This window comes from Psammomys obesus, unplaced genomic scaffold (genome assembly GCF_907164565.1).
Source record: "Psammomys obesus unplaced genomic scaffold, mPsaObe1.curated_primary_1811, whole genome shotgun sequence".
NCBI classification, from domain to species: Eukaryota; Metazoa; Chordata; class Mammalia; order Rodentia; family Muridae; genus Psammomys; species Psammomys obesus.
Window position 1 is genome coordinate 8,597,103 of NW_026585894.1, and position 22,909 is coordinate 8,620,011.

Here is a 22,909-nt window from a genome sequence, read left to right on the forward strand (position 1 = left end):
TTATCTTTCTTTGGTGGGTCTTTGTGAAAATCTCACTCTTAAAGGTACTTGATTGTTTATAAAGAATCCAAAGCCACAATCCATACAATTGAAAAAAGAAAGCAGCTTCAAAAAAAGGTATTGGTCTAACTGGATGTTTGCTTGTTAAAATGCAAATATATCTGTATTTAATACCCTGCACAAAACTCAAGTCCATGAGGATCAAAGACTTGACATAAAAGCAGAGACTGTAAATCTATTAGAGGAGAAAGTTTGGAAAAGTCTGGAACTCATTGGCAGAGCAGAAAACATCCTGTACAGAACACCAACAACACAGGCTCTGACATCAACAATTAATAAGAGGGACTTTATGAAACTGGAAATCTTCTGTTAGTCAAAGGACATTGGCAATAGGACAAAATGCAGTTTACAGACAGGAAAAAGACCTTCACCACCCCTATATCAGACAAAGGGCTAATATACAAAATATTCAATGAACTTAAATTAAATACCAACAAATCAAATAATCCAATTAAAACATGGGGTACAGAGCTTAACTGAAAATTCACAACAGAGAACTCTCATATGGCTGCGTGGCACTTAAAAATGCTCAATGTCTTTAGTTATCAGAGAAATGCAAATCAAATGACTCTAGGATGCCATCTTATACTTGTAAGAATGGGTAAAATCACAAACTCAAGTGATAGTCTATGCTGACAAGGGTGTGGAGAAATATGAACACTCCCCCACTGCAAACTTATAAAATGTCTCTGGAAATCAATCTGGCATTTTCTTCAAAACCTCAGAATAGTCTACCTCAAGACCTAGCTATGCTTGTCTTGGGCATATGCCCATAAGATGCTCCAACATACATCAAGAATACTTGATCAGCTATGTTCATATTGGTTTTATTTGTAATACAGAAAAACTGGAAAAAACCTTAGATCTCCCCCAACCAAAGAATAGATAAAGAAACTGTGGTACATTTACACAGTTGAATAATATTCAGCTATTAAAGCAAGAAAATCATGTAATTTCCAGCAAAGGGATAGAACTAGAAAAGATCTTCCTGAGTGAGGTAATGCAGACCCAGAAAGAAACACATGGGATGTACTCACTTATAAAATGGTATTAGTCCTGTAGAACTCTAAAACCATACTATAATACACAGAGCCAAAGAACCTAAGTAGTAAGGAGGACCCAAGGGAGGCTGCCAGAATGTCACTCAGAAGGAGAAATAAAATAGACATAATAAATGGATGACCTATATGTTAGGATAAACATACTAAAATCTGTGCACCTAAAGATGATAAAGAAGACCTGGGGTAAGATGATCAATCCTCACTTAGAAAGACAAATGTGATGGACACTGGAAGTAGGAGAAAACAAGAAACAGGACAGGTGCCTACCACAGAGGGCCTCTGAAAGGCTCTATTTAGCAGTGTTTCAAAGCAGATGTTAAGACTTATAACCAAACCTTGGGCAGAGTGCAAGGAATCATATGAATGAATGGGGAGTTAGTAAGACCTGGAGAGTACAGGACCTCCACAAGGACCAAATATATCTGGGCACAGGGATCTTTTCTGAGACTGATTCTCCAACCAAGGACCATGCATGGATATAACCTAGAAGCTCTACTCATGCATAGACCATGCCAACTCAGTCTCCAAGTGGGTGCCCTAGAAAGGGGAACAGGGACTGTCTCAGACATGAACTCAGTGGTTGGCTCTTTGACATCCCCCCTCTACAAGGGAAGAACAGCCTTGCTAGGCCACAGAGGAGGACATTGTAGCCAGTCTTGATGAGACCTGATAAGCTAAGGTCAGATGGATTTGGAGGAGGTCCTCCCCTATCAGTGGATTTAGAGAGGGACAGGGAGTAGATGAGGGAGGAAGGGAAGGATTGGGAAGGAATGAGAGAGGGGTCTACAGCTGGGATACAAAGTAAATGAACTGTAATTAACATAGTAAAATAAAAAAATAATTAAAAATAAAAATAAATGGATGAAGAGAAGGACATTGTCAGGGGAATGGAATGAGGAGGGAAGCAAGGGTGAGGATCAGATGTGGGTAAAAATGGGTGGGAGGTAAGAGGTCTGGAAGAAACAAGGAAAACTGAGGGGGCATGGAACATCTCTTTGACAAGTTGAAGGCCTGTAACAGCTTAGGCTCCTGGGATATGGGCATGCCTCTAGCTGAGTCTCCTAACAGGAGTGAACAAGGAGACTGAAATAACCACCTTCTAGCTTAGTGGATGGAGGGGAATAACAACATACCCACAAAACACTTATTTCAAAATATGTAAGACAATAAAACACATAGTTGTTCTTATAATGTATAGGAAATATAACCATTATGATTCTTACATCATTTCATATGATGTATGGCATAACACAGTATATAAATATGTGGTAGCTTGCCATTCCAGTTGTTTCTAGATACAAATTACATTATCTTTCAATTTTTCAAGAAAGGTAATTTCATCCTCAATGATACTCAGCTACCTATTCATTCATGTTTATATAAATTCCTTCCTCATATAAAGACCTTTTGTACTTACTACTCCCCCAAAATTGCCTTTGCCACAAAGCTCTTTACCTTTTCAATATCACCACTGAACTGCCACACTCCAATCTTACTGTTGTCCATTTGTTTGATTGTACTTGAACTCATTTTAGTGTTAAACATCTGTCTTTGCCAATGATGCCTTACAGTCTTTTTAATATAATTTACATCATTTCCTTTAGTTTAATAATATTTTAATGAAAAATTAACTTCTGCCAAGCCAACACTAAAAAACCTTGAAAATAAAAATAAAATACTATTTTCCTATAGTGAAAATTAAAAAAGTATATCCTGTAGAGATATGTAGATACCTGGATGGTCTGAAAAATTTTCACTCCTTTATACTAAAATCTCTTGAGACTGGATACTACAAGATCAGTTTTGATTGTTTCCAAACATGAATACATTTGTAATTCAAAGGAAAGCTGCATTCTCAATCGGAATTTTTGTAGGAAGTGTTTCATATCTGAAAACAATCCTGGGCATTTCAACCACCATTTCACCTCCACACCAATTACTACACTGAAAGAATTTTTTTGTCCCTAAATTATATTGTCTTTAAAAGATACTTAAATTATTGTCTCAATTTCATCACATTCATTTTATTATTCAGATACTGTAAAGAGTCATGTGGTTAGTGTATAAATTTATAGGTGTCAGGTATGTTTTAAAATGTTAACTTGTTGCAATATTGTCACTTAACCCCTGCACAGATGTAGCCCATGGCATTTCAGTGTCCAAGTAGGGTCCTTAGTGAGGGGAACATGGGCTGTCTCTAACATGAACTCAGTGGCTGACTCTTTGATCACTTCCCCCTGAGGGAGGAGCAACCTTACCAGGTCACAGAGGAAGACAATGCAGCCAGCCCTGATGAGACCTAATTGACTAGGATCAGCTGGAAGGGGAGGAGGACCACCTGTATCAGTGGACTAGAGGAAATGCATGGGAGGAGAAGAGGGAGGAATGGTGGGATTGGGAGGGTTTGAGGGAGGGTGCTACAGCTGGGATACAAAATGAATAAATTGTAATTAATAAAAAATAAATTAATTAAAAGCAAATAAAAACATTTTTCTACATTGTTTTCAATGTATGAATAGCCACTTATGGAGTAAAATTCTATAACATATTTAAACATATCCATAATATTAGCATAATATTATCTATACATTAATGATGCATTAATTATATAGAATTTTTGTATTTTATCTATAAATCTTCTATTGTGCATTTAGGTTATCCTCTTAGGAAAAGATCTTAGAATAATAATTGATAATTCAAATAATATGAACATGGTATAAAAATATGTCTCTTTGGTGGGTAGAGTATTTTAGGGTGGTGGAACCTGACAAGATGTTCAGCTGGGTTCAAGAAGGATAAACCACCATAAGTACATATTACTGAGTTAGGGAAATGGAAAAGGTAGGAAATAAAATTATCTTTTTAACAGCCCTTGTATATGACATAAGACACTTTAACATAATCTGTCTAGCTGTTGTGCAGAGAAGAAACTGAAGGAACACAAGAACAGAGAAAGTAAGGCTCATTCAAAGACTATCATATTTAGTGAGACATGAGTTGGTGGTGGCTAAGAACAGTGATGAAAATATATGAATGACTTTGACTTTTAAATATTCAGTAAGAGGTACCTCAAAGAATTGTAATGTGTAAATATGGGATGTTAAAGATAAAAAAGGAGTCAGAGACTAATTTAGGCATGTTGGTATATAAGAATTGAATTGCTGTTTAGAGAATATCAGACGACTTGAAACATGAATTTTATTTGAAATAGAAATTGAGTCTGACTTGAAGAAGGGCATGGGAGGAGATGAGGGAGGGAAGGTGGAATTAGGAGGCAATGTGGGAGGGGGCTACAGCTGTAATACAAAGCGAATAAAATGTAATTAATGTAAAAAAATTAAATGAAATAAAATTATATTATGCCAACAGTAAAAAAGATAAAAAGAAATTAAGACTTCATAAATTCCTACAAGGAAAAACCAGTATATTAAGAGATGAGAACTAATTCACTGAAGTGTATATTTTTGTCCAATGGGATTAAATGCATAGTTATAATTGATTTTATTTATTGTTCTAATGTAATAGCCACATCACCTTTCATGTTATAATTGTCTTAATGGCAACTTTGTTTGATCAATATTTAAGAGCAGAGTTGGGGGAAGCCATTTCACATCTTAAAGTCTCAGTATGCTCAGCTAGAAACAGCAAATGTGAGAACCTGACCTTGATCCCAAAAAATCCATGTAAAAGCTGGATACAACAGTATGAGCATCTGTAATCCCAGAACAACTATGTGGATATACAAGATAAAGACAGGAGGAAACTCTAGAAGCTTTGCAGGCAAGATAGCCATCTCAAACAAAGCAGAAAGAAAGAACTGATACATGGAATTGTTCTCCGTCCTCCACACATGGTACATGGTACATATACTTAAAACTACACTCAGATACATGGCTCCATACACACATGTCATGCATACATACTGTATATTATAATATGAATGCATATATATGATATCAAATATCACTTAATTTCAGAGATTGAGATAACACATAAAACAATATATAACATACAGTTAATTTTCAACAAATGTTAGGTTCTCATTTTAATTCACCAAATTATGTATTTTCCCTGAATATATATTTATCAATGTGACCCTCACTGAATACAGTACATTATTTTATATGTAGTAGGTTTACAATTTTTACTAGTTTCAGTAGATATAAACACTAGCAAGCACATATTTTTGGTCACACAAGGTTTCTATCATATGTAATTATTTGTCAGAAACTCTGATATTTTTCTCTAGCCACCTAATTTTTCTAAGCTCTAGTGAGAAATGCACCCATGGCCTACACTTTCAACTATTCATTTACAATATAAATACATTTGTATATGATATTTTCCAATACTTTAATTATTTAATTAAAACCTTTGGATTTATTGCCCTTACTTCATTAGCTCTAAGAAGAATAAGCTTGGTTCTATTTCCTCATAAAGAATGGAGAATAAGGCTTAGCTTTATCTAAGAAATCTTGTCTGTAATTTGTTCAGAGATGCTAGAGTATACTCTAATTATACTCTTCCATGAATAAAACAAGGCATCTCTACATTTTGGATACCGATGCTTGGGATCCACTATAATACATAGAATTTACGTGGATACCTGTAGGTGTAAGGAGGGTTAGTTGTGAACACGGGGAGTCTAATATTTCCTTTCTACCTCTAGTATCTATCACCTATGAAGAGAAAAACCTTGACATTTTTCAAAAGCTTTGCAAAGTTCTTTAGATCACTGACTGCCTCTCCTTTCCATTGCTTTGGAGAGCCAGAGAAAATGAGTTTTCTTTAGATTGGAAGCTGCTCAGATAATAAAGATCATGTCCCTTTTTTGTCTATTTTGCATGGATACACAGCCTTCAGGTACTGTGTGAAGTTAAACTTTCTCCACACAGCTCAAATTGCACTCACTGATTGCTGTACAAATATTCCAAGAGAGAGCAGTTTTATCTTGTTTACCATTTCAGCAATTGCTCCCAATCACAAGAGGACATCTAATCAGCTAATTGACCAAATTCAGACAGGATTCATGGAAATATGTTTAGATAAATTGGTATTTATATTCCTTTTCAAGGTCTGAAGGGAAAGGAATTCTAAAACTTCCATTAGAACTGAGTGAACTTCACAATCAAGAAATCAGTCTTTAATTTAACTTTACTTACTCCAGCTATGATTTATGTTTTGTTGTCTTTGCTCCTTTTTTGGACTATGCAGATTTTTTTTTCAAGAGATTTTAAAAATCATCTCTAAATTAATCTTGATGGTAATTTTGGTACACATCTGTGTTTAAATTCTGTTTTACGGGCAAAGAGATTACTTGGCTCGTAACAGCGTTTGCTGTTCTTACAGAAGACAGTGCTTGGGTTTAGCACCTACATTGGGTGACTGCTCCCTATACAACTCTTCTTGTGACTTGTGTGGGCACTACATTCATGTGATGCACACTCATAAAACCCACCTTCCCCCCTACACACACACATATTCACACAAAATGAATAAATAAACCCTTAAAATTTTTATTTTTATTTTCTGGGAAAATCATGGTCATTAAAAAATGAAGATCATCTTAAGTGATGTAATCCAGAAGCAGAAAGACACACAGAGTATATACTCACTCATTTATTAGACATATAATGTAGGGTAAAAATAGTAAAAACTACACTCCCAAAGAAGCTAAACAACAAGGAAGACCTTAAGGAAGATGCTCAATCCTCATTTAGAAAGGCAAATGCAATAGACATTGGAAGCAAGAGAAGACAGGGAACAGGACAGGAACCTACCACAGAGGGCCTCAGAAAGACTGTACTGATTGAGGTATCAAAGCGGAGTCTGACACTCATAGCCTAACATTGGGCAGATTTCATGGAATTTTATGAAAGAAGGAAGAGATATAAGATTTGGAAGGGACAGAAGCTCTAAAAGGAGACCAACAGAACCAAAAAAACTGGTCCTGGGGTTCCTGTAGAAACTGCTACCCAAACCAAGGACAATGCATGGAGAGGACCTAAAACCACTGGCCAGATGTAGTCCATAGGTTCAGTCTCCAAGTGGGTTCCCTAGTAAGAGGAGCAGGGGTTGTCTCTGGTATGAAGTCAGTGGCAGGCTCTTTGATCACCTCCCCCTCGGGGGTGCAGCCTTACCAGGCCACAGAGGAAGACAATGCAGCCAGTCCTGATGAGACCTGGATAGGCTAGGGTCAGATAGAAGAGGAGGAGGACTTCCCTTATCAGTGGACTAGGAGAGAAGCAGAGGGGGAGAGGAGAGAAGGAGAGTGGGAGTGGGTGGACACAATGGAGTGTGCGCAGCTGGGATAAAAAGTAAATAAATTATAATAAATAATATAATTAAATTTAAAATTTATAAATTTTGATTATAAAAAAATATAATTAAAATTAAAAATTAAAAACGTTCATCCGCTATACCCAGTAAAATTGAAATAATTGTTTTTCCTAACTCAGGAAACCTCTGTAAAACATATAACAGTTTTTATTAGTGGAGCTGATGAAGAGAAAAATATGCTTTTATGCATTTATTTGTTTACATCTTCTATTTTCAATGTGATTAGTATCAATAATAGGTCTAAGACCTTGTTATTCAGTATTAATACTGAGTCTTACTGAGTGTTACTATGTAGAAGGGGGAAAAACAAGCAAATGTTACACTGTGATCTGAAAAAAATTAACTTAAAGAAAATCGAACATTAACTATAAGAAAAAAATATTTAATTGCAGACATTCTTTAAACCAAGATAAAACAACAAAACAGATGAGCATAAATACAAAAGGAGCACAATTAAATAAGATAGTACATATTATAATTCTCATAACTAGACTTGATTTTGAAGAATTTGAAAAATTCTAAGTGACTACATTTTAAGATATTGTTAATTTATACTTAGCCTTTCAATATATCATTTTGGTTGTCTTTTAAGTCTGTCTATATGGCCAAATGATGATGAAATCTAAAATGCAATACTGAAAATTATAACCTTGGGAATGGAAGTTCATAGAAAAGAGCAAGGTGCCATTCATTAGCATGTTAGAAATACTTCTTCAACAGGATGTCATTAAATGATTGTGGTGATAATTGAGACACTAAAAAGAGACAGATGCTTGGCCTGTTATTGCGAAAATCTTTTACCTCATTAGCAATTAAGTTTAAACTTTACTCTTACAAAATTAAAAACTGGGAATATTATTTTTGAAGCTGTCATTTAAAATTTGTTTTGCCTTATTTTAAAACAAATTTATGTTCTGCTCTAGTACAAAAATCAGGAGAGACAATATGTATAAATACAATGATTTATGTTTTACTCACAATATTGAAATTTGGGTGTCAGACTACCAACTCAGAAAACCTGTAGAGTATAAAGAATATGAATAATATAATAATTTGGTTAGTTATAGTAGAGAGTTGTTTCTTATTGATTAGCTATTGTCATTTGAATTGTAAATATCCATCTTAAGTTCATAGGTTGCATGCTTTAGACTAATTTTGGCATTATATTGAAGGCCAAGGAATTATAAAAAATTCAGATATGTCTGTAGGAAGAAGATCATTAGATTCAAGCCTTCTTAGGTTTCAATTGTCCATGGTACTTGCTCTTTTGTCCATAACTTCTGAACATACATAAACATAATAAATGCTCCTTTCCTCATACCTCTTCCACCCCAAAGGACTGAAACTCTTGATCCAAAATAAGCCTACCCTTTCCTAAATCATTTCTGTTAGGCATTTTTGTCGCAGAGATAAAAATAATACAGAAAATTAATTTGAGAGATATGAAGTTATTGGTGTAATAAATCTGACCAAGTTGAGTGTGGGCTATTGGCTCTGATTTGTGGGAGGAATACAGAAGAGTTTGGAATTGCAGGGTATAGAAACCCTAGAAGGCTATACAGAAGTTAATGGGTTATTCAGGTGATAGTTCATAAAACAAAAATGATAATAGAACTGTAGACAGTAAATAATGTGCTTATGATTCTCCGATGAGAATAAGGATCTTATCAGGTCTAGAGACCATGTTACATCCTGGTAAAGAATCTGGCTGCATTTTGCCCATGTCTCAGCTATCTGAATGAGGCTGAATTAAAAATTAATGGACTAATTTAGTTGAGACAACTTCAAGGCAGCATGGCAATTAAACTGTATTATGATTGTTGTAGCTGATTTTAAATTGGTTTATAATAGAAAGAAAAACAAAATGCAGAACATGAAATTTAAATAAGATGTGGATTGGCAAGAAATAAGTGTGAATATATTTAAATCTGTAGTCAGAGAAAGTTTGGGCAAAGCAGAGGTGATTTTTAAAGAAATCAATGCTCTTGAGATATAAGTCTTAAATTTTAGAGTGGAACTATAGGAAAGGGTGTTTGGTGTCAAGAGGGCATCTTTTGAGGGCTCTAGAGTAAGAACATGCAAACTTTTTTTGAAACGAAGCTATTCACTTGAAAAAATATTATCTAAAAATGTGTCATAGCTGGAAATGTTGCCTTCTGGTAATCATACTGCAAAATGGTTATATAGGGAAGTGCTTTTCCAGGTTTAGCTGCCCAGGCACTCAGAAGCCTCCACTGTGGTGGTTCAGGAGAAACTATCTACATCTACAACTAACAGTAGAACATGCCATTGTCCATGTAGTGTCAGTTTTGCATGCATGAAGAATGCAAAAGTTACAGGGTTCTGAATGCTTTCACCAGGATTACAGAGAAAATCCTCAGGCTGGGCAATATGAAAAGCTGGATTTCCTAAAGGGATTACCTGAGGGCTCCACATGTGAAGTCATGAAGGTGAAAATCCATAATTCCAATGGAGACAAGATGTTGGAGAAGCCAGAAATATGGAAATTTTGCCCAGAAATCTGAAAAGCACAAAGATAGACTGCATAAAGCAAAGGATGAATGTCCCACAAAGGGCAATGTCATAGTGGAAAGGGTATGAAAATTGGACTGCTGGCTTTTTTTTCTTATATTTTTCCTTCTTAGTTTGCTGTTTCTCCCAGTTGAAATATGAATATTTCTTTTAATTTGTTGCATATTAGAAACATGTAATAGCTTTCCTATTATTCTATTTTAGGTGATCTTACAGTGAAGAGGGTTTTTTGTTTTGTTTTTTGAATCTCAAAAGAAAGTTGGAAATCTTGAACAACACTGGAAGTAGTAAAACTATGAGGACTCTTGAAATAGGAGTCAATGTCATGTAACTTGCAGTACGAAATGTTAGTGAGATTATTGGGGTCAGGGATGAAAGTTATGGTGTTCTTTTTGTACATTACAAATTAAGCACTTCTATCCCAGCTGCAGCCCTGTCCCTCTTATACTCCCTTCCCACCCACTGTCCCTCCTCTTCCCTATTCCCCATCCCTAGCCCACTGATAGGGGAGGACATCCTCCCCTTCTATCTGACCTTAGCCTATCAAGTCTCATCAGGGCTGCCTGCATCATCTTCTTTGTAGTCTGGCAAGGCTGCACTCCAATGAAGGAGGTGATCAAAGAGCCAGCCACTGAGTTCATGTCAGAGATAGCCCCTGCTCCCCTTACTAGAACACCCAACAACTTAGAAACTGAGAAGCCAATGGGCTTCCTCTGAGTAAGAGGTCTAGGCCCTTTCCAAGCATGGTCCTTAGTAGGAATATCAGTCCTTGCAGGACCCCTGGGCCCAAGTGTTTTGGATCCGTTGGTCTACCTGTGGAGTTCCTGACCCCTACAGGTCTTTCTCTCTCCCTCAACTTCTATAAGGATTTATTCACTCTGCCCAAAGTTTGGCTATGAATCTTAGTATCTGCTTCAATATCCTGATGAGTACACTCTTTCAGAGGTCCCCTATGGAAGGCTCCTATCCTGTTCCTTGTCTTCTCCTACTTCCTATGTCTATCCTGTTTACCCTTCTGAGTAAGGTTTCAAGCACTTCCTACGGTCCTTCTTATTGTTTAGCTACTTTAGGACTATAGATTTTAGTATGTTTATCCTATATTATATATTTAAAATCCACTTAAAAGTGAGTATAAACCATATATGTCTTTCTGCATCTGGGTTACCTAACTCAGGATGATCTTTTCTAGTTCCCACCATTTGCTTGCAAATTTCATGATTTCCTTGTTTTTAATTGCTGAGTAGTATTCCATTGTGTAAACAAACTACAATTTCTGGATCCATTATTCAGTTGAGGGACATCTAGGTCGTTTCCAGATTCTGGCTATTATAAGTAAAGTTGCTATGAAGTTGTTCAGTTTCCATGCTTGTGTAGGCTTTTTGTTGTTTCTGTTATTATTGAAGTTTAGTTTTAGACCATGGTGATCTGATACTATAAAAACATATTATTTCAATTTTCATGTATCTGCTGAGGATTGTTTTGTGCCCGAGTATATGGTCAATTTTGGAGAAGGTTCCATTAGGTGCTGAGAAGACGTTAAACTCTTGCTTTTGTGTGAAGAGTTCTGTAGACATCTATCAGGTCCATTTGATTTAAGGCCTCTCTAAGTGTCATTATTTCTGTTTAGCTTCTGTCTCAATGATCTCTCCCTTGGCATGAGTGGGGTGTTGATCTCTCGCAACGTGTTGGAATTAATGTGTGATTTAAGTTTTAATAATATTTCTTTGATAAATGCAGGAGCGCTTGTGTTTGTTCAGGATTGTGTTGTCCTCCTGGTGAATTTTTCCTTTGGTGAGATTGAAGTATCTGTCTCCATCTCTTTTGATTAATTTTGGTTGAAAGTCTATTTTATTAGATATGACAATGGCTACTCCAGCTTGCTTCTTGTGTCAGTTTTCTTGGAAAACCTTTTTCCAGCCTTTTACTCCGACATAATGTTTGTCTTTGTTATAAATGTGTGTTTCTTGAATGCAGCAAAATGCTGGATCTTGTTTCCTCAAGGAATCTGTTAGACTGTGTCTTTTTATTGGAGAGTTGAGACCATTGATGTTAATAGGTATTAGAGAGTGATGACTGTTAGTTCTTTTTATTGTGGAGTTAGTCGTGATTGTGTGTTTGTGTACTTATTTTCTCTTTTGTTTTTGTTGTGGTGGTGTCTTTATCCTGTGTTTTCTTGGGTGTAATTGATATCAATGGGTTAGAGTTTTCCTTCTAGTATCTTCTGTAGAGCTGGATTGCTGTCTATACATTGTATAAATTTAGATATGTCATGGATTATTTTGTTTTCTCCATCTTTGTTCATTGAAAGTTTTGCTGGATATAGTAGTCTTGGTTGACATCTGTTATCTCTAAGTGTCTGCATGATATACACCCAGGCCCTTCTGGCTTTCATAGTCTCTGTTGAGAAGTCTGGTGTAATTCTGATACATCTATACTCATATGTTACTTGGCTTTTTTCTCTTGCTGCTTTTTACATATTTTTCCTTGTTTTTTTGATTTATTGTTTTGATTATTATGTGGCAGGGGCGTTTCTTTTCTGATCTAGTCTATTTGGTGTTCTTCAGACCTCTAGTTTGTTTACGGGCATCTCTTCCTTAAGATTGGGGAAATACTCCTGAAAATATATTCTGTGCCTTCGATCCTTGTACTTTCTTTTTTGTCTATTTCTATTATTCTTAGGTTTTGTCATTTCATAGTGTCTATGATTTCTTGGATGTTTTGTGCTTAGAACTTTTCTGATTTTCTTTTTATCTTTGAGAGATGTATCCATTTCTGCAACTATATCCTCAGCAGTACCTGTGATTCTCTCTTCCATCTTTTGTATTCTTTTGGTGATGCTTACCTTTGTGGTTCCTGCTCTCTTTTCTAATTTCTCCAACTCCAGGGTTTTTTTTCCTGTGTGTGTTTTTGTTATTGATTCTATTTCTGTTTTCATGTCCTGCACCATTTCCTTGATCTGTTTGGATGTGGATTCCTGTCTACTCATGATGGTCTCTATTTTTTTTCTTCATTTCCTCTTTAAATGCCTCATATAACTTAATAATTATAGATTTAAGATCATTTCCTGTGTTTCAGCTGCAATAGATTATCCCTTAGTTTTTGGAGATTCTGGTGAATCCATGATGCCCTGTTTTTGTTGCCTGTATTCTTATTCTGGCCCCTAGCAATCTGGTGGTCTGTAGCCTTGAATGATTATTCCAGGTCATTATTAATGAGCTTTTACTGCAGCCTGGACCCATCTGTCTCTAGAGTCTGGAGTAGTCTCCCTTGGATTCACTCTCTCTGCTGGCTCACAGTTTGTGGCCCAAGAATGCCAGATAGCTTGGGTACAGTTGGAAGATATCTGTGTCTAGAGCTGCTCCAGTGTCCTACAGACTTTCTTAAGTTGTGTAGGATGAGTCCCATGCCTGGCTCTTCTCCACTGGGTTTACTGGCTATACTGCCCTCTTCGTTTCTGACTTAGGTGATCTTAGGGACCAGGCAGAAAGATCTCCAGGCTTAGAGCTGCTCCAGTGCCCCATAGGCCTTCTTAGGAGGAGGACAATGGAACTTGTGTCAGGTGCCTAACTCAGCTCTGTTGTGTTCACTGTGCTGTGCTGTGCTGTGCTGGCTGATTCTGACCTGGGTGACTGAGGCAAATGGGGAGCAGGCAGAATGGAGCCACTACTCCTCAATTGTACCAGAATGAATCCCCTCCAAAGGGCTGTGAGAGTGAGCACCACTAGACACTTTGACCATTAAAGTGTCTACAGGATGTTGAGTGTGGTCTCCCAGGTTTGGAACCAGGAGCTGCTAATACCCGGAAGGTGTCCACAGGACTGTGTGAGTGGGCACCCAGGTTTGGAGCCTCACCCTCAGTACAATAAAGTATTCACTGCAAAGGCAGTGAGAATGAGTGCTCAAGGTCTGAGCTGGCAGGCACTGGTCATAGGAAGGAATCCATAGAAAGTGAGATTGGGCATTAGGTGGCTTTAAGCTGCAGGGTCAGAGCCTGTTCTAGGAAAGTATCCACAGATGGTGGGTTTGGGCAGGTGGCCTAGGGCTGCAGCAGTGCCAGGGAGAAGTCCGGAAATTCTTCCCAGTATTAGCCAGAAAGCCTGAAGATGGACCTTTAAATATCTGCGTGGAATCTCCTTTCACCTGAGAAACACAGACATTGTAGTTTTGGGGCCTACAGTATTGCCTGCCAGTCACTCTGCTTTCACTGCTGAGCTACTGTTCAGATAACTTGCATGGTCAGCACCTCTATTTGAATCTCTGATGGTTATGGTCTTAATCTGAAGTATCCATACTAAGTTTATGTGTTTAATGTTTAATCTCTAGTTTGTCATTGTAATTTGAAGAATGCAGAAGTTGTAGGAAATAGATATTAGCTAATAAAACCAGATTATTTGCTGTACACCTGTGACCAATTTGCATGCTTTTTTGCTACTGTCATAATCTTTGTTACTCAGCCTATGCTATGTGAATATCGACCATCTCAAACTGCCAACAAGACTGAGTAGAGCCACTTTCTACAGTATGCTGTCAATCCATTACAAAAGTTTTAAAACAGCCAAACATGGTGGCATAGTTCTTTAATCCTAGCACTTTACGAGGCAGAGACATGCATATCTCTGTGACTTCACCACCAGCCTGTTCCACAAAAAGAGTCCAGTACAACTACTTAAGCTACACAGAGAAACCCTATATCTAAAACAAAAACAAATAAATCAAAATAAAACAAAACAAAAAAAGGAAGTTCTAAATCATGAGAAAAAAATCACCCTATATGTTTCTATCAGGTATTTTGGAGACAATAAGATAAAAATACTAGTATACTACACGGCAATTATACAACTTACATGGGCATGATTTTTTTTCACATGTACTGTGGTATAGGATAAATTATGTCACACAAATATCTTAAAATGAAATTCTAGTAATATCTTCACTTGTCCCACTATGAGAAATGGAGCTTTTATGGAGATAATTAAGATTAAATTAATTAGCAATAAAGAGCTAGCTCAGGAGGTAATAGCACAGAATATCCTTGCAGAGCACTGGAATTCAGTTCTCAGCACCCACACTAGGCAGCTCACAACAACCTGTATTTCCATGTTCAGTGGATCTGATCTCTGTTTTGGCCTCCACAGGCACTATACATACATGTGTCAAACATACATACATATGGACAAGAGTGTATACACATAAAATAAAAATTTAAAATTAAAAAAAAATAAATGAAGAAGCTAATTTGGGGGAAAAACACAACAAACAAATATAAAAAACACCCAAAACAAAGAATAGTAAAAACAATGTGCTAAATAAAGTCACTAAAAAGAGCTTTACTCTAATATGAGTAATGCCTTTATAAGAAGAATGGATTTAGACACAGATTGACAGATATGCATAGCTATATCAAGATACCCAAATAAAGAAGTAGAGCGATAAGAAAAAATCAAACTTGTTGACACATAATATAGGACTTCAAATCCACATTTATCAGAAGAAATACATTTTTTTCTTTTTACCTCATTCATTTGGTGTACCTTTTTATTACAATCTCAGAAAATGAATTCATGTGTCAAAATGTAATATCAATACTTGGGCAATTTTTCTGTAAAAGTGCACTAATTAGTTATAAACTGTAGTAAGATACTACATGTCTTGCTTTATGGTTTTCTTTTAGAGCAACACCTCTTTTAAAAGGACAATGTGATGCTTTATATGACTGAATTCTCAGAAGAGTTTTAGTGAGATAGAAATATTTTGAAATAGACTTTCCAAGGAAACAGGAAGGCAAGACATGATGTGAAAAATAATTTATACACAGCTTCAGGGGGATAAATAATGGAGGATAATGTTGAAAAAGAATCTTGATGGACTCATTGCTAAAGTAACTGGAGCCTAAGCAAGACTTTACTAAGTATCCCTAATATGCTCAAGTTTTGAATTATAGCGAATGTATAAAAAACATCATTGCACTGTATATAATAAAAGCACACAAAAGTGAACACACAAATAGGCACTAAAAGTAATTGAGCAATATTTTCTTTATTGTCTAATGGTACTATAAAACACTCAATAACCTCATCATGACATTTCACTGTGTTTCAAATGATGACAATGCATTTAAGACCTTCAATGAGTTAAAATGTGAAAGTAGTGTCATCACTGAGGACACCTGATTATAAAGGAAAAAAAAATTAGTGCAACCATCATGTTCTACACAACTTCCTGTACAAACCACATTTCTTCATTATGAGGAATAGAAAAGTGAGTATGATCCATTTCCTGGTCTCATGAGTTTGTAAATATTGCCTGTTTTGTAAATAAGTCTTACTTTTTTCATCGAAATAAGCAAAATATCAGCAAACATACACCTGTGTTTGCATAGTTACATAAATGTAAATAGCAGTGAAGCCATGCTGGAAAATAACAATTACATCTCAAATACTTCCACTGAAGCCTGAAATAACTTGCTTACATTTAAAGAAAAAGAAATTGAAGTTAAAATGTATGCATACTATTAGTTAAGTATCACCTAAGTGAAACAGAGTAAATTCTTGTTATGACCAAGAGTAAAATGCCTTCAGGTCATCTAGCAGAGATAAGTCAAGAATATAGGCTTTGGAAAACAAAACATTACAGTTGTCCTAGATTGTCAGAGTATTCAAGGATCTTAAATTCTATGTATTTTCTTTCAAATTTAATTAACTATATAAATATTTAATTCTAATTTTTTTCAAAGACAGTCTTTAAGGTATTTAAAATAATCTCTGTAGCATGATTAGAATGTTTAAATAATCATTACTTTTTATCTCTTCTGATAAATTCATAGGTTCATGATTGAGAAAAGTACACAATAGCAAGCACAATGTAATTTTTAACTTAAGATTGCTTTCTTTATTACCTCTTTAGCTCTTACCATTCTAGGCTGCAAGACAGCAGAATGTTTTACAAATTATCTACAAAAGCATGGCCGGGCACTTTTAGCAGCACTTGTAGGCAAATCTCCTGGTTATAATGTTGAAAATAGTGACTGAAATGTACAAAGTTTGGTGGTAAAGTGAAAGAAACAGTGAGTTAATCTAGGAATAGTGTATAGTATATATAGACTTAGGTTTAAATTGATATTGTTATGCTTAAAGTAGAGGTGTTAATAACATTAGTATCAGCACCACATGTTCATAGGTAACATGATTTATATGTTGTTTAAAGCCCACAGTATTCCTCATCACTAACCATGATATGGTAAACTAAATCCCACAATGAATTCCAAAGTCAAGAATCTATAAGGTATGTCTTAATTACTTTTCTATTACTTTTAAGAGACACTATAATCAAGTCAACTTATAGAAGAAAGAATTTATTGGAGTACATATTTTTAGAGGGTAGTGATCATCATCATGGCAGGTAAAATAGCAGCAGGGATGCAGTCATGATCCTGGAGGACCAGCCCAGAACTGATATCTTGATTGTACAAGCACAAGACAGAGACAGAGAGAGACAGAGACAAAGACAGAGGAAGTGTTAGCAAAGAAAGACATGGATTTTAAAAACCTCAAAGCTCACTCCCAGTGATACACCTTCTCCAGCAATGCCAGATCTCTGAATTGTTTTCAAATAGTTCCAACAATTAGGAATCAAATATTTAAATATATCTGCCTATGGGAGAAATTTTCCTTCAAACAAAAAAAAAAAAAAAATGAAAATGGTAGGTTTTTGTTGGCTTGTTGGTTGGTTGGTTGGTTTTTGCTAAGATCTGTATGACTGGTTTTTTTCCAAAATACCCCATTGATATTCTCAGTTTTGTTTTCCACATACATCATTGTGCTTTGATTATTTTCCATATTCATCAAAAAAGGTGTTCTGATGAGTACTTTGGATCTGTGGTTTCATTTGGTTATTCCTGTGATATAGATATCCCTACAATAATCAGTTTCAGGCAATCCTGATAGTCACTGAGCTTGCAGATTTAAAGAAGACAGATACACTAGTGAGTTGTTGTGGACAACCTCAGCATACTATGGAATGCATGCATGAGTCACAACTGCAGCATAATTTTTAAATAATGTTTTGATTATTTAAATAGATTAAGAATAGGTTTACATGTGTAAGCTAAATGGTTCCATTAAGTAGGTGCCTAATTCCAAGCCTGACAGAGTGTTAGCTCAAGGATCCACATGATGAAAGGAGACACTAGACAGTCACATGATACTGTGACCTCTAGAAAGCACATACATAAAATGTTCAAGGAACTGAAGAATAGTATCTTACTGTAAACCAAATAGAGACAGGTTTATCTCTAAAATATCATGCAATTTATTAGTGCAGCAGCTCTGCATGTACACAGCTGCTCTGTGAAGATATCTTAATAACACTCCTGTAGAAACCTTAAAATACTTACCAAAGTCCCCTATTCTTCCAAAATAATGATAAGAACTGATTCCCATAGGATAAGCAAACAATGATATAAACCTATTAAAGTATGCCCCAATGGAATAGTTACAACATATTTAACAGTAACACAAGTAGCATGTCAGTGGATATTAAGATGTAAATAAATGTAATTTATGAAAAACATGAGAGATGAGATAATAGATTAAGTATTAAAATGAATCATTGAAAGATTTTATAGAACAATTACTAATTCACGTTTCATATATACACAAATAAAATCAATATGAATTTCTGAAACAGGTCAGCATGAAATATTCTGTGAAGCTAGAATATTTTACAATATGGTTGAACAAGAATGTCATTTATTTATTTTTTTATATTTCAAGCAACTTTAGAATTTAGAATAGCCTTCTAGCTGGGGAAATACATAATTTTATCTTTAAAAATTTTTATTAGTTATTTATTAATATTTATTAATTTTGTATCCCAGGTATGGCCCCCTCTCTTCTCTCCTCCAAGTCCCTTCCTCCATCCCTCTTCTCCTCCTATGTCCCTCCCCTAGTTCATTGGTAGGGGAGGTCCTCCTCCCCTTCTATCTGATACTACCCTATTAATGTCTCATCAGGACTGGCTGCATTGTCTTCCTCTGTGGCCTGGCAAGACTGCAACCTTCCCCCCAGGGAGAGGTGAACAGAGACCCTGCCACTGAGTTCATGCCAGAGAGAGACCCTTACTAGGGCACCCACTTGGAGACTGAGTCTATGGGTTACATATGAGCAGGGGTTTTACGTCCTCTCCATGCATGGTCCTTGGATGGGGTATCAGTCTCTGCAGGGCCCCAGGATCTAGAATTTTGGCTCTGGTGGTTTCATTTTGGAGCTCCTGTCCCCTCCAGGTCTTTATATCTCCACCTTCTTTCATAAAATTTCATGAATTCTGCCCAAGGTTTGGCTATGAGTCTCACCCTCTGCTTCAATAGAGGATCAGTAGAGTCTTTCAGAGGCCTACTATGGTAGGATCCTGTCCTGTACTCTGGCTTCCCCTACTTTCAATGTCTTAGCATTTTCCCTTCTGAATGAGGACTAAGATTCTTCTCTAGGGTCGTCTTGTTTAGCTTCTTTAAAAGTACAGATTTTAGTAGTTTATCCTATATTTTATGTCTAATAACCATTTATGAATGAGTATTTGCAATGTGTGTCTTTCTGCTTCTGGGTTACCTCACTCAAGATGATCTTCTCTTGTTCCCACCATTTGCCTGCAAATTTTATATTTTCCTTGTTTTTAATAGCTAAGTAGTATTACATTATGTAAATGTACCACAATTTCTGTATTCATTCTTCTGTTGAGGGACATCTAGGTTGTTTCTAGACACCCGCTATTACAATTAGAGCTCCTAGGAACATGGTTGAGCAAATATCCTTGGTGCATATTTAAGCATATTTCAGATAAATACCTAGGAGTGGTATAGAGTGGTTGTACAAGTTTACATTCCTAACAGCAACAGAAGAGGGTTCCCCTTCCTATACATCCTCTCTAGCATGTGTTGTCACTTGAGATTTGATCTTCGCCATTCTCGTGCATGTCAGGTGAAATCTTAAGGGTCATTTTAATTTGCATATCCTTGCTGATTAAGGACATTGAACATTTCTTTAATTGTTTCTCTGCCATTAAATATTCCTCTATTGAGAATTCTCTCTTTAGCTCTGAACCCCATTTTTTAATTGGATTACTTGATTTGTTGCTGTTTATATATTCAGAATAATAGCCCTCTGTCAGATATATATTTGGTGAAGATCCTTTCCTAGTCTGTAGGCTGTAGTTTTGTAGTTTTGTTCTGACGACAGTGTCCTTTGCTTTACAGAAGCTTTCAGTTTCATGAGGCCTCATTTATTTATTGTTGATCTTAGAGCCTGTGCTATTGGTTTTCTGTTCAGGAAGTAATGTCCTGAGCCAATATGGTCAAGGCTCTTTCCCACTTTTTCTTCTTTCAGGTTTAGTGAGTCTATTTTTATGTTTAGGTCTTTGATCAGCTTGGATTTTAGTTTCGTGCAGGGCAATAAATATGGATCTATTTGCATTTTTGTACATGTAGACATCCAGTGAGAAGACCACCATTTGTTGAAGATACTTTTTTTCATTGTATGGTTTTGGATTCTTTGTCAAAATCAATTATCCATAGGTATTTTGTTTTATTTCTGAGTCTTTTGTTTGATTCCATTGATTCTGCAATCTGTTTCTCTGTCAGTTCCATAGAAGTTTTATTAATGTGGTCTTATAATACAGATTGAGATCAGAGTTGGAGATAACTCCATAAGCTCAGTTATTGTTCAGGCTTGTTTAAGCAACCCTGGGTCTTTTTTTTTTCATATGAATTTGATAACTGTTTATTTAAGGTCTCTAAAGAATTTGCATTGGTGTTTGACAGAAATTACTTGAATCTGTAGATTGCTTTTGGTAGGATGGCCATTTTCACTACGTTAATCCTACCAATCCATGAGCATAGGAGAGCTTTCCATTTTGTGATCATTTCTTCACTTTTTTTTTCTTTTGAGAATTTTGAAGATTTTTAAAAAATAATTTTCAATTTTTTTATATTTATTACAGGTTATTTACATTGTATCCCAGCTGTAGCCTTCTCCCTCATTCCCTCCTAATACCACCCTCCCTTCCTCTCCAAGTCCACTGATAGGAGAGATCCTCTTCCCCTTCCATATGACCCTAGTTTACCAGGTCTCATCAGTACTGATTGCAATGTCTTTCTCTGTGGCCTAGCAAAGCTGTTCCTCCCTGGAGATGGGGGGAGGTCAAAGAGCCTTCTACTGAGTTCATGTCAGAGACAGTCCCTGTTCCCCTTACTAAGGAAACCTACATGTATGCTGAGCTGCCATGATTTACATCTGAGTAGGGGTTCTAGGTTATATTCATGCATGGTACTTGGTTGGAGAATCAGTCTCAGAATAGACCCCTGTGCCCAGATATATTTGATCCTTGTGGTACTTCTGTCCTCTACAGGTCTTACTAACTCCCCCTTCTTTAATATGATTCCCTGCACTCTGCCCAGGCTTTGGTTGTGAGTGTTAGCATCTGCTTTGATACACTGCTAGGTGGAGTCTTTCAGAGGTCCTCTCTTGAAGGCTCCTGTCCTGTTTCTTATTTTATCCTACTTCCAATGTCCATCCTGTTTGTCTTTCTTAGTGAGGATTGATCATCTTACACTGGAAACTCTTGTTTAGCTTTTTTATGTGTACAGATTTTAATGTTTGTCCTAGCTTATTGGTCTTGTATCCAATTCTAAATGAGTATATACCATGTGTGTCTTTCTGCTTCTGGGATAACTCACTCAGGATTTTTTCTAGCTCCCACCATTTGCCTGCAAATTTCATGATTTCTTCGTTTTAAATTGTTGTGTAATATTCCACTGATACATGTACGAAAACTTTTGCATGCTTTACTAAATTGAGGGACATCTTGGTCATTTCCAGATTCTGCCTATTACGAATAAAGCTTTTATAAACATGGTTGAGCAAATATCCTTGTTGAGTACTTGAGCATCATTTGGATATATGTCTATGAGTGGTATAGCTGGTTCTTGAGGTAGCACTATTCCCAACTGTCTGAGAAAGAGCCAGAGTCACTGAGTATCTCAAGCTGCCCTTGAAATCCCAGAGATCTACCTCCCTCTACTCCCTAGTTCTGGGATTAAATATGCATGCCACCATCACCTTGCAGAGACTTTGAATTTTATTGATATTTTGTATAATTTTATTCTACAATTACTATATTTCTTTTATATAGCACTTCTTCTTACTTTATTTCTGTGGCAAATATTCTATATTTTTGAAGAAACACTTTTCTCATTAATATTCACTTTTCTTCTACCATAAAAATCCCCACTGAATGCAAATGTGTAGTGATTTCATCGTTTTGTCTAAATATTTTATAATTGCATCAAACTTCATGCTATATTTTTATTATTCATATATAACATTACCATACAGTGACATGAAAATGAAATGTGTACTATGTTATTCAACTTGTCTGTAAATAACTTACTATTCTAGGTTGTCTAGTATGTGCCAGATATGTATGAAAAAAATGCCACAAACCTTTTTTTTTATTTTTCTGTTTTACATAATTATTCCACACAAATTTCATATTATCATTGTTAATTTTGCAATGAGCTTTTAATCATAGTATTAGTATGCTCAGTGTAACCATGAAATTCAGTGTGAGGTTGTCTAGATATATCTGAATTCTATATTTGGACATAAATCTAATTTTATAGATTCATGAAGGATTATTAGTTAATTACTAACATTTTGATATAATCTTGAAGTAATATTTTATACCACCCATTTCCTTTTTTCGCTAGTTTATCCAACATTTATGAGGAAAAATGGGTAATTTACTTGAAGTATAAATATTTGATTAAGCAAATTAAAAATAGCTCAATCCCCACTATCATATCCATATTCCAAACTTTGCCAGGTGTTGATGTAGATAACTTTGAAATGGATGGAAGTATGATAGTG